The sequence below is a fragment of the Peromyscus maniculatus genome, chromosome 4 (genome assembly GCF_049852395.1).
Source record: "Peromyscus maniculatus bairdii isolate BWxNUB_F1_BW_parent chromosome 4, HU_Pman_BW_mat_3.1, whole genome shotgun sequence".
NCBI lineage: Eukaryota > Metazoa > Chordata > Mammalia > Rodentia > Cricetidae > Peromyscus > Peromyscus maniculatus.
Genome location: NC_134855.1, coordinates 14,096,665 through 14,109,396, shown reverse-complemented (window position 1 = coordinate 14,109,396; position 12,732 = coordinate 14,096,665). Strand labels below are relative to the sequence as shown.

General features: G+C 47.6%; 1 pseudogene; it reads left to right on the top strand.

Annotated features, from left to right (window-relative positions):
- Window positions 1–8,166: 8,166 nt before the first annotated feature.
- LOC143272592 (vomeronasal secretory protein 2-like) lies at window positions 8,167–12,494 on the top strand (annotated as a pseudogene).
- Window positions 12,495–12,732: the final 238 nt, after the last annotated feature.

Below are 12,732 nucleotides of genomic sequence, written 5' to 3'. Positions count from 1 at the left end.
CTGAATTCCCTGGCTCTTCTGAGTCATGTTTTTTCTTTCTTGGACAGAAACCTGCCCTCTAGGGAGCAATTAGGGTAAGTGGCCAGTTTTGGGGACACTTGAGGAAATCCTGGTTTTGGGGGTCAACAGGGCTTAGGGACATTGTGTGTTTTAACCTTTTTCTATCTGTGAAGACAGGTATAGCCTGTGCTACTGGAAGGCACTCTACCTGTGGGTATTTGTTCAGGGTTCCTTTGTGGGTGTTGTTTCCTGAACATCAGGAATCTTCCCTTGCTGATACCCTGCAGCTGGTTTACAGCTGGAGAGGATGTCCCTCTGTGTGCATCCCCTGCAGGTCTCTGCAGAAGGGACATTCCTCCTCTGCCCCTTTCTTCCTCTCAGTTACCATGTTGACTCCATTTATGGCATGGATTGCTTTAAAGGATGTGGCAGCCATGCCTGGGGTCCAGCAGCCTCCTAGGTTCCTCTTTACTGTGTGATGCTTGGGAGATGCAGTTCTGAGACCTGGCCAAGGTGAACTGGCCAGGTGTGGGCAGGGCCTGAGTCCAACAGCATCTTTGTCCTCCCTTGGCCATGCTGTTGCCCTGAAGTCACCTGTCCCCTCTTCACACATGGGCATGGCGAATGTGGGGACTCAGTTTGCAGGGGAGGGAGTTGAATGACCTTTGTCTTGTTTAGATCTGGTGGGTCGAGCTCCTGCCATCCCAACATTTTCCTCCTGAATGAATCATTTGGCTCCACTGACTCCTCCTTTCCACAGCAGGGAAGCGTGGGTCCAGGCCTGCCTCAGAGCCTTGCTCCACCCTGACCATCTGAGCACAGGACGCAGAAGGAGCTCTCTCACTCCCCCTTCTGGCTTCACCCACCCCTACCCTCTGTCCCTCACTGCCCTGCTTGTCATTAAAGAACTTCATCATTTCCCTGGTGTCTCTGCATGTCTGTGGATGGTGAGGGAACCTGAGGGGGTCAGGAGACTCCCACATGTCCTAGAGACTTGGCAGTTAGTTTTAAGGAGGAGGAGAAGTGGTAAACTGTTGGGAGCTGTGCAGCCTAGTCTTGGATCAGCATATAACTACCTGTCCGAAGGGTTTCCTCAGGCAAGGCACCCGTGGAAACGGACTCTGACTTGACAATGACCCAGTCCTAAGGACAGCATAGGAATTTGCAAAATTTGTGCACCTTTTCAGGCTCTTTTCTCTCATTATGTTGGTGATTCTTTGGGTGATTTTTAGTTTTCCTTTGTCAGTCACATTTGCAATAGCTGTAATTTCCCCTGGAAATTCTGCTCTTTCTCACTGTCTAAGATTTGACATGAGCTAATGCTTCTTAAAATTCTTTCTCTTTTTAAAATAAGTCCAGCAGAGTAAAGCAACTCCTGGTGACTCTCGGGAAGGCAGGAGAGAGAGTGCAGGAGAGCATGTGGCAGGTCTGGTGACCAGGTCTTCAATATCCTGTAGGTGTTGTCTTGAGCATCTTTGGGGGAGGAGCTGCCCCTTGATGGGCCTTCTGAGGGTTGGGTTCTGGAATGGGAAAAGTGAGACTGGAGCATGGAATGGGTCCCTGAGCTAGAGATTCCCAATATCTCAACCTTTTTGGGTATATATGGATGCCAGTTCAAGTCTGTCTACTTCTTACTGGCAAGGGAAGATGTGGGTAGGGGGAGTGGGGAGTCAAGAGTCAGTGGGGTCATGTTCAGTAGGAGGTGTGGGTGAAGAAACATTTGGTTAACTGCCATTCTGAAGACCTTAGGCATCTGTTTCTTTAGGAGACAGAAAAGGCAGGTTGCTAGGAGAAAAATAAAACCTGATTATTAACACCTGCCCTATGAATGGGGCTAGCTGTGGGAAAAAGAATGAAACAGAGATGTGCCCTCATTGTACAGAAGAGGCAAGGCTGAGTGTCCTCAAGTCTAGAGAGGTGGCACCAGCACTGAAGTCCCAGGAGCCTAGAGAAATGGCACACCAGACCTAGGGATGATACGTTCTAGGAGTACTGGAGCCATTGCATCTGCTGTTTCCCTGGAGGCTGGGAGTGCATCCATCCTGCAAAGGTGTCGAGAAGAGTTAAGAGATAATGGAGCCTTCTTATGTGAGTGTGGTCAACATGTCAGTACTTGTCTGGTTGGTGTCCTCATTTGGTGCAGGGGCTGGCATGTCTGGAGGATCCCCTGCAGGCTGGCCTTGGCACAAGTCTGGCAGGAGGAATGAACCTGTTTAAAGACTGATTTACTATGCCAGATTCCTGGACACAGTAGCAGAACTCTTTCCCCAGGAACCTGTACGTGTCTGTAAAACAACTGGAACAGATTTATATCTTGCTGTCATAGCAAAAAGCCTCTATGTAGTCCTAAAGCTGAGACTAGTAAAGTCCAAAGAAATTAAAGGACTTTTGAAAACTGTTTATAGTCTTGAGGGGAGAGCTGCTAAACTGGCAAAGCTACCAGTACCCTAGTCATCAAACATCATTGGATATGAGAAGGATAAGCAAAAGTGAGACCAGATTTCCAGCTACCTAGGCAGTCCCAGGTTCTCTGTGGCCGTTGGTGGAAAAGTCCCAAAGATAGTACCTGTCTTCAGCTGCCAAGCCCAGAAGATCTGACAGACTTTCCTGTGGGGTAGGAATATGGGGGAGGTGGGGCCATTGATCCCCCAGTGTCCTGTTGTCCAGTCTGGACAGGGTCTTGGCATTGGTTTAAAGTGCAAAGCAGTTCTTGCTGTGTGGCTGGCTTTGCCACATTCAAATCAAGCTTCCAGGTAGAAGTTCTTTTATGTTCCTTGGAGGAGATATAGGATGCTGCTAGGAGCTGGCATGTCTCTATCATGAGAAGCTATTTTATTAAAATGCCATATTATCAGATCCCTGAAGCATTTGAGGATCAGGGTATAATTATCTGTTAGGTATATCTGAATTAGACAAGTGTTGTTTGTTGTTTAGGCTTAATTTGAGAGCACATATAAGCTAAATCTGGACAGACTGCTTATTCAATTAGTTACAGCTTATCAGTGTTGGTAAAAGCAAGAAGATTAGAAGGAATATTTCAGTCTCTAGTTGAGCTATGGTCTTAGGATATAATCATAAGGCAAAATCAAGTTAATTGATTAATTAATTGTAAACAATTCAGTGTTTTTTAAAGTCAATAATAAGGGAATATTCTTATGCTATAAAATCTGCCTGTATGGATCACCCTGGAAAGGGGAAATGGTGGATGAGATCTCCACGAGTAGACTAGGGGTGAGGGAGGCAATGGAGGGTAGGGGATGGGAGATGAGAACATAAAGGAATAGGATGGTTGAGTTAGAACAGGGATGGAATGGAAGAGCAATGAAAGAATTACCACGGCTCCTGTGTGCTGACCCTGAGGAAGTACTCCCAGAAGACTGTACCTCAGTGATTCGGCTCTCTTCTCAATCACTGCTCATTTCTCAGCTCCAGTGAACCAGCACTGACTGTCTGAATGAAGCAGTGGTTTTACTTCAGTGGTGCCGGTCTCTAAGGACAGCCATTCTTCAGCTCCAGCTGATCAGACAGCATGGACTCTTAATTCAAAATATCATAAAATGTCCCAGGTAGAGTCTTTGCTTCCCTCTGAATCTTCACAAGAGAGTCCCCCATCATCCGCCTTGTTCTCACCTTGCTTTCCTCTCATCTCTCACAGAAGAGCCACTGAGCTTTTCCAGCCCAAAGTTCCAATGCCATCACAATCCTCCCAAAACCACATGGTCAGGTCTGTCACAGTAGTACCCCACTCCTGGCACCAGGTTCTATCTTAGTTCTTTTTCTACTTTTCTAATGAAAAAACAAGACCAAAGCAATTTGTTAAAGGAAGGGTCAGTTTGGGGCTTTGTAGAGACCCACAGCAGTTTCCTAATGAGAACTTATGGTCCAAGAATCTGAGCTTACTTTACCCAGCAGGGCTGCATAAGGGGATGATTGGACCACAGGCATGTTTACTAGGTTTTTGGAAGGGTTTGCACTTGGCTGTGCGGTGTGCTTTGATCTAGCCCCTTGGCATTGTTATAAAAAGCCCGTTTGAAGTGACAGAAGGGGCCGGTGGATTTTGATCCAGGTCCTCCTGAAGATATCCTGTGTTTCTCTGTCTCCTCTCTGCTATCTTTCAATTTAAAAGTTTCTTATCCCTCTCTCCCCTCATAGGAACCCTCTAAAAGGCGGGATCTGGCCTCCCACAGGGCTTATAGTTCCAGAGGGATGAAGGTACATCACCATCATCGCAGGGAGGTGTGCCAGTAGGCAGCCATGGTGTCAGGAACAGCTGAGAGCTCACATCTCAAACACAGGCAGAAAGCATAGATAGCAAACTCAAAATGCCGTGCGGTGTTTGAAATCACAAAGCCTGCCACACCAGTGTGACAAACTTCCATCAACAAGACCACATCTCTTACACCTACCCAAACAGGGCCACAAACTGGGGGCCAAGTATTCAAAATATCTGAGCCTATGGGGGTCATTGTCACTCAAACCACCACGTATAATGAAAACAGTCCAGTAAAAGAAAGAAATCAAAGCAAAGAACATGAAAAGCATGCTACCCAGAGATGAGCATGGTGGGAGACTGACTCAGTCTGCTTGGTTTTCCTCAGAGAGAAAGGATGAGAGGGAGAATGGAAGACACACACACACACACACACACACACACACACACACACACACACACACACACACAGAGAGAGAGAGAGAGAGAGAGAGAGAGAGACAGAGAGAGAGAGAGAGACAGAGAGAGAGAGAGAGACAGAGAGAGAGAGAGAGAGACAGAGCTGTGAAGGAGGAAACGCAGACTTTTTCCCTTAAAAAATTTTTGGAGACAGAGTCTAATGTTGCTGGAGGGCTTCTCTCCAGGTTCCACCAAGCCCAGCAGTCCCACAATCCACATATAAAATAGTCACTCAAACGCTTATATTACTTACAAACTGTATGGCTGTGGCAGGCTTTTTGCTAACTGTTCTTATATCTAAAATTAACCCATTTCTCTAAATCTATACCTTGCCATGTGACTTGTGCCTTACCGGCATCTTTACATATTGCTTGTCCTGGCGGTGGCTTGCAGTGTCTCCTTCTGCCTTCCTGTTCTTTCTTTTCTCCTCTCTGTTAGTCCCACCTATACTTCCTGCTTAGTCACTGGCCAATCAGTATTTTATTTATTGACCAATCAGAGCAACACATTTGCCATACAGAACATCCCACAGCAGTCTAATGTAGCTGAATCTGGCCTGTATCTCAGTTTGTATCTGAGGCTTGCACTGAACTCCCGATCTTCTTGTCTCCACCTCCCAAGCATGGGGATTAACGTGTGCAGCACCACACAGGCTACTCTCTTCCTATTAGTAACCGCCTCTGTTAACTGAGTGTGCTAACACTGACATATCTCGGTCTCAGCAGAGTGTGTCACTTGACACACAGAAGAGAGCCATGCAGCACTGGAGGTGGGAAGCCACAAATCAGTGTGGGTGGCCCGACCTTTGAAAACCCAGGAGATCCAAGAAGGTTGGTCATCAGCACCTTCAAGGATCCTCCACTTCTTGTGCTGAGCACCCATGCTTCATTCAGATTGGCTTTGTTTTGGAACTGGACATTCAGGGTGGTCAAAGTGCATCCTTGATGGCCGGTGGTGGCACACACCTTTAATCCCAACACTCGGGAGGCAGAGGCTGGTGGATCTCTGTGAGTTCAAGGCCAGCCTGGTCTACACAGTGAGTTCTAGGACAGCTAGGACTGTTACACTGAGGAACCCTGTCTCAAAAAAAAAAATCAAAATCAAAACAAAACAAAGCAAAAACAAAACAAAACAAAACAAAAACAAAAACCAAGTGCATCCTCACAAATAATGAAGTCCATAGGGAAACAATCTGTCATCCCCACTATGTAGTCCATCTTCCAGGAGTTCCTGATGTTCATCTCAGGACTGCTCCCCATCTATTTCAATGACCTCAGTCCCCTTCAGGCCTGGTGCTATTGGTTGAGCTATCAATGTCCCCCTATCTATAAATGCCGTGTAACACCCAGACACAGGACCCTGCAGTGAGGCACCTGTGACTTTAGTAGCATCTAAAAGTTGACCACACTGAGGTTCACCTTCAAGGGCAGTGAAGGGTGTGACCAGAAGTGGTGAGACCAGGAGCTGTGGATTTGGAGAACTCTGTAAGAACCACCACTAGAATGAAATGGGGTCACTCCTAAATGCCTTAGGCCATGGCACACTGTGGACAGGGTGCCCTCTCCCTCCTACCTTACCCTCTCTCTACCTTGTCGACCCTGGGTTGTCCCCAGCCACCTGTTTTTTGACTCCTGAGATCATGTACCATCTGAGGACTCCACATGATGCCCTGTCTCAGTCACCAGGGATTGACGGCAACCACCGTCTCACCTGCACTGGATCGATTCTCTCACCACTTTACTTTTTGGGTCTCTGAGCATCGGTGGCAGAACTCAGCTCACTGGGACACAGGGAATGACAGGTGGGTGAGAGGTGTGGGGAGGCTTCACATCATACTGCACATGAGATTCATGATTGGTCAATCACACGTGACTATTGTTTCTCATTGCTTTTTTTAAAGGATGGAATTCCATACACGGCTGTGGGATGTTCTGTATGGCAAATGTGTTGCTCTGATTGGTCAATAAATAAAATACTGATTGGCCCGTGGCTAGGCAGGAAGTATAGGCGGGACCAACAGAGAGGAGAAAAGAAAGAACAGGAAGGCAGAAGGAGTCACTGCCAGCCACCACCATGACAAGCCACATGTGAAGATGCCGGTAAGCCACGAGCCACGTGGCAAGGTATAGATTTATGGAAATGGGTTAATTTAAGATATAAGAACAGTTAGCCACGGCCATACAGTTTGTAAGCAATATAAGTTTCTGTGTTTATTTGGTTGGGTCTGAGCGGCTGTGGGACTGGTGGGTGAGAGAGATTTGTCCTGATTGTGGGCCAGGCAAGAAAACTCTAGCTACAATACACCATTGTCATAAATGCTTTCATCAGTGATCCACATGCAGTGAAGTATAATCTATTTGATTTCAATCAGCAGGACAACAACAAAAAAGTCCTTGGCACCCCAGACACAGAGAGTACAAGCCCCACCCTTTCCTGCCCTTGGGATGACAGACTTTCTGCTCAGTAGCACCTTGCATGCTGGGGTCAAGGCCTAGGTCTTATGAGCACCTCATCAAGAGTCAAGGCTTGTTAGAAAGTGCTCATAAATATTGTTTATAGATATGTGGAGCTGTCCAACCTGGGTCAACAGAGGCACAAAGATGCCATTGTGTGACCAGCACCTGTGACCAGAGCCTGGGCCAGCTGAGTCTCAGAACAGGACATTGAGGGCTAAGAAGCACAGGATGGGGGAGGAAGGAGACTGAGTTTCTGCTGGGGAGGGAACTGGGCTGACTCTTTAGAGAGGGCAGCCAGGGAAGCTCAGCCATGGACTCTGGGTGCAGGGGGCCCTGGCCACCTTGTGCCCCTCTTGCTCTTTTGAACCAAAGGGACCTAGACTGGTGGTCACCTTCGTGGCCTGTCGGTGTTCAGACAAATGAGAGTGTTAATTTTAGTGTGATGGGGACTCTTGTCTGAGAAAGTTGACGCAGTTGTACAAACACTGGCTCTCAACTGCCTGTGCCAGACCTAAGAATCGATCACAGGGCACAGGTGTGGAAGGGGATTCAATTGTACAGGGTGGGCTGGGGTTCCACCAGTCCTTTCAGCAGGCCCTCAGATGACCAACACAGCAGTGGATCCAATGTCTTTTGTCAAAGTTGATGTCCCTGAGCTCATAAAGGTGAAACACCCTGACATATCCTTTAGTGAACACATAATTGTGACACCCCCCCCCCATGCAGCTAGAGCTTTTCCAGATTCAGGATAACATTGTGAAGCACAGACATCAGGGCATTCATGACTCCTCAGGAGCTTAGGATGCAACAGAGCAGGTGGATGATGGGTAGAGGTGAGGAACAAGGAGTGAGACACTTGAGAGTAAGAAGTGCTCTAAGAGAGCCCAGATGACTCTGGGGCAGAATGCAGCAGTTCAGGTGACTGTGGGCTTGAGAGTGGCTAGGAGACTCTTCTTAGAGGAGGCGCTCTCTCAGGAGACCCTGAGCCTTCACACAGTGACCCTACCTACCTCTAGGATGAGCCTCCAGGCATGAGCAGCAATGAGGTGAGATCCTAGAACCCAGTGTGTGCTCTGGAAGTCAACAGAATTGTGCACGGAGAAGAAACCCTATTCCTTTCTAATCAGGAGGAGCTGATAAGTCACCTTCCAGGGAAGGTGGCCAGGCCAGTCATGGTGTCCAAAGGGGGAGAGCAGGGCTAGGGAATGAACTCAGCATTCTCTTACTGGCCCAGAGTGAAGACTGAGTCTCCACCCCACACCTGAGTCACTCATACTCTCTGAGGTTCTTCAGGGGTAGCACCCTTGGATGGTGCATACTTTGTAGGTCTTTTTTTTCTGGAGGTGGCAATGAATGACCACCATATCCCAACAGCAACAACACTCCCAAACCCCATGATGGATGTGAATTTGGCCATAACAGATGGCCAGGAGGGGTGTGGTCAGTGTCATTGTGGCCATAAAGGGCGTCCTCTGAGGAGCCAGCAAAGCCTCATAGACTCACCCCAGTGACCTGCCTTGTCTGAGAGCACAGAGCCTGGAGATGAAGAGCCTGCTCCTGACTGTCACACTGTTGGTCCTGGTGGCTGTCCTACAAGCTCAGGATGACCTGCCCTTCCTCTCAGAAGAAAAGAAAGTGAGGCAGCAAGGGATGGTGGACAGGTGTATGTGGAAGGCTTGACTGCTGGCCAGTGTCTGAGGACTGGAGCTAGCACTCATGAGTGTTCAAGTCCTCTGAGTCTGAGCAGAGGCTGCTGATCTCCAGCACACATGGGCTCCTGGGCCACAGAGTTGGAGCAGGAAGGGTCCTAGAGAAGGGACACCCAGAACCAGAACTCATTCTGGTTCTCTCTTAAAGAAATTCAGTCTTTGGAGACAGACCACTCCTGCTTCTACTGGGCTATCAAATTGTAGTTCTTGTCTAATTTTAAGAAACAAGGGGTTGAAGGGTGGAACATCACTAACCCGGGGGCTGCATCTTGGGTTCTGAGATGTGTGTTCAGGCTGCATTGCCTATGGGAACCTGGGGGAGACTTGGGGCTGGGCAAGTGTGGGCTCAGGACTCTGTCTGCCCCAGCTCTCAGGTGTCGGTTCATGAAGGCTAGAGTGACTGAAAGGAACCTGACAGAGCCGAGGAGACCTATGGTAGTGTTCCCTCATAAGAGTGTCGTATCTGGAACAAGGCATTTGGAGATCAGGACCACCATCAAGTGAGTATCCCCCATGTGTCTTTTCAGCTTTCTACCCCCTCCTCTATCCATGTTTGGATACTGATGACAGAAAATCTCCTTCCTCTGAGGGGCCACAGTCTCATCACCCTAAAACTTGGAGGAGTTGATTTAGGATTTCAGGGGACATTGTGCTAAGGCTGATGAACCAGGTGACCTCAGTAGAGCTCAGGCATGTTTCTGAAAGAGGCTGTCTGTTGGTTTTCTGTTTTCCAGGTCTGAGAGTCAGTGCATTAAGGTGGAGTTCATATGCATAGAACAGAGGTGCCTGGTCAACTGGACTGTGAGTCCCTGTCTCAGTTTCTTCTCTTAATGCTGATAAAAACACCCCAGTGAACACTGCTTAAGGGGGAAAGGGTTTGCTCTGGCTCACAGTTCAAGGTACAGTCCACAATGGTGGGGCTTTCCTGGCAGCTGGAGCATGAGGCAGCCGCTCATATTGCACACATAGTCAGGAGAGCAATGAGTGCATTCATGCTGGTGCTCAGATGGCTTCGCCATTTTACAGTCTGGATCTTCTGCCCACAGAATGTTCCTGCTCACAGTTAAGATGACTCTTCCACAATCAATGAACATAATCCTAACAACCACTGTCATGACCAGTGGAACATCTCCCAGGTGATCCTAGATTGTATCAAGTTATTAGTCAACATGGTATCCCTGGCTGCATGTGATTATCTCTTGCCAGGTAAGCTCCTGGGGTTGCAGCCTCCCTGCCTCCACTTACTTTTCAGGAGGGACTACCCAGTTAATTCCCAGGTGACTTTAGAGATCACAGGCTAGTCCACAGAAGAGACCATGCTTCCCTTTAGATAATACTGTCCATTAGCTAATAGGGAGACTGAAGCTTAGATATAGGAAGCAGGGCAGTGTAGCTGCTAGTGGACCAGTCATGCACAGCCTCCATCTTCCCTGACACCTGTGGTCCTGGCTCCATAGCTATGGATGACACCTTTCCAGGAGGAACTTCTGTCTCATGATGGGACCACAGCAAGGTCTGGAGCCATCCGGCTGGGTGCTCATGGGTTATGGCTGAAACTTACTAGACTGTTCCTTAGTGTTGTCTGAATGTTGTCTTTGAAAAAGACACTACACACCCATTTCTCTTTATTTTGCAGTTTTGGGTCAAATATTCTGTTACATCTATGAGCTACCAGTGAAGGACCACTACATCTTATATGCTGAAAACCTTTCATTTGAGAAAAAATTCCAAATGGGGCTCCTCATAGGTGAGGGATTCCAGAGCCCCCACCTCCTGCCCATGCTCTCTATTACCATTAGCTATTTGAATGTGCAGCAGCTACACCCTGGTACTCTGGGTGTCTAGCAACTCTGCAAAAGGTGCTGTGTGGTCAGTGTGCATGCTCTGAAGTGGGTAGTGATGGTCTGTGCAGAACTTCCAGGGACATGAGCAGCTGTGGCCTCAAATACTGACCAATAGGACAGGAGTTCCAGCCAGTGACTTACACATGGCACTTTTAGGGGGTTTCAGGTTTCATAGCAGGCAGGTTTCATTGAAGGGTTGTGTCCTAATAGAGACCTCTTATGGGCTCTTGTGGAATATTAATTTAAGATGTGTTACGTTTTGGTCATGCTGTGGAATATTTGGTTAATGATGCAAAGATGTGTTGCATTCTTTTATGTTGCATTTGTTTCAACTCTGTAAAGTTGTGTTACTTTGCCTGACTAAAACATCTGATTGGTCTAGTAAAAAGCAGAACCATCAATAGCAAGGCAGGAGAAAGAAATAGGTGGGGCTGCCAGGCAGAGAGAACAAAGAGGAGGAGGAGGAGAAAGAAAAGGAAAGGAGCCATAAAGGAGGAGGAGAGGGTGATGCCAGGGGCCACCACCCAGGTACACAACTAGCTATAAAGTAAGAAGGAAAGAAAGGTGTACAGAACACAGAAAGATACACAGCCCAGAGGCAGAAGGTAGGCAGGATAAGTTAAGAAAAACTGGCTAGAAACAAGCCAAGCCAAGGCCAGGCATTCATAAGAAAGAATAAATCTTCCTGTATTTATTTGGGAGCTGGGTGGCAGGCCCATCAAAGAGATAATAATAATAATAATAATAATAATAATAATAATAATAATAATAATAATAAACAACCAACTACAATGGGCAATGCCCCCTACAGATAGGAGGCAGACTAGGACCTTGAAACACAAGGTCCTTCCTGGTTAGAATGTGGCATTATTTGTCTGCTTAGGGTGTCACCTATATGTTCAGTCATACAGTGGCCCTATGTGTCAGTGATACCCACTTCCTGTACACAAGCTAAAAAACCCTGAGATTATATTCCTAAAGCTACCCACCTGGTCTATTCCCTTATTTGGCCATTTTCTCCTCCTGAGGCTGAGTACTAAGGTCCAGCTATCAAAGTATTGAAGTCAAGATATCAAAAGCCCAGGGCTGGAGAGATGGCTCAGAGGTTAAGAGCACTGCTTGTTCTTCCAAAGGTCCTGAGTTCAATTCCTAGCAACCACATGGTAGCTCACAACCATCTGTAATGAGATCTGATGCTCTCTTCTGGCTTGCAGGGATATGTGCAGACAGAACACTGTATACATAATAAATAAATCTTTAAAAAAAAGAAATCAAAAGCCCCTTTTGGCTCACCTAATTAACATATCCCACCTCCACGGACCCTCTGAAATCTCCTCCCCTCTTGCTCCCATCTGCTCCAGGGTGAAGGCCCTAGAGCTGGGCAGTGTTTTTTTCTTTGTGTCACTGGCTCCTGACAGAGCTGTGCAGTCACACCCCATCTGCTTATCTGTCCTCTGCTCACAGGAAAATGTCCAAAAGAAAGTTGGAGGCCCTGGAAGGATTTAAGAAATTCACACAGCACAAAGGACTTCTCCAAGAAAACATCGTTGTGTCTGTGCAGAGGGTGAGAAAATGCTCTGCTCTGCCCCTTGCTGGGTCCCCTCTGTGTCACCCATGATTCTGCAACTGCTGTGTAACCACGTGCCCTTCACCAGCACGGCCCTTCTTGTCACCTTAATCACAGGGCCATCCAAGCTGCAGGTGTAATCTGGGCCTTCACCCTGGACACCTTCTTTAGTTGATGTTTTTCTTGCTGTCACAGAACGCTGTGTTCTCAAACGTGTCAGTGGTAAGTGACACTCGGAAGAAACCCTGAGAGAACCCAGATTCCTCAGTTCCAGGGTTAAAGTTTCTATCTGTTCTTGGCCTTGCTCCCATCCTCTCATTCAGGAGGGGCCTTCCTTAGCCAGGAAGCAGTGGCCACTCCAGGAGTCGTCCTCAAGCATAATTCCCAAGAAATCTGTCCTTTCTTTTCCCAGACCCATACTGTGGTCTCCACTTGGTCTAATTAGAGATTTATAAGGTCAAAGGGTCAGGATTGTTCAGGAGACCAT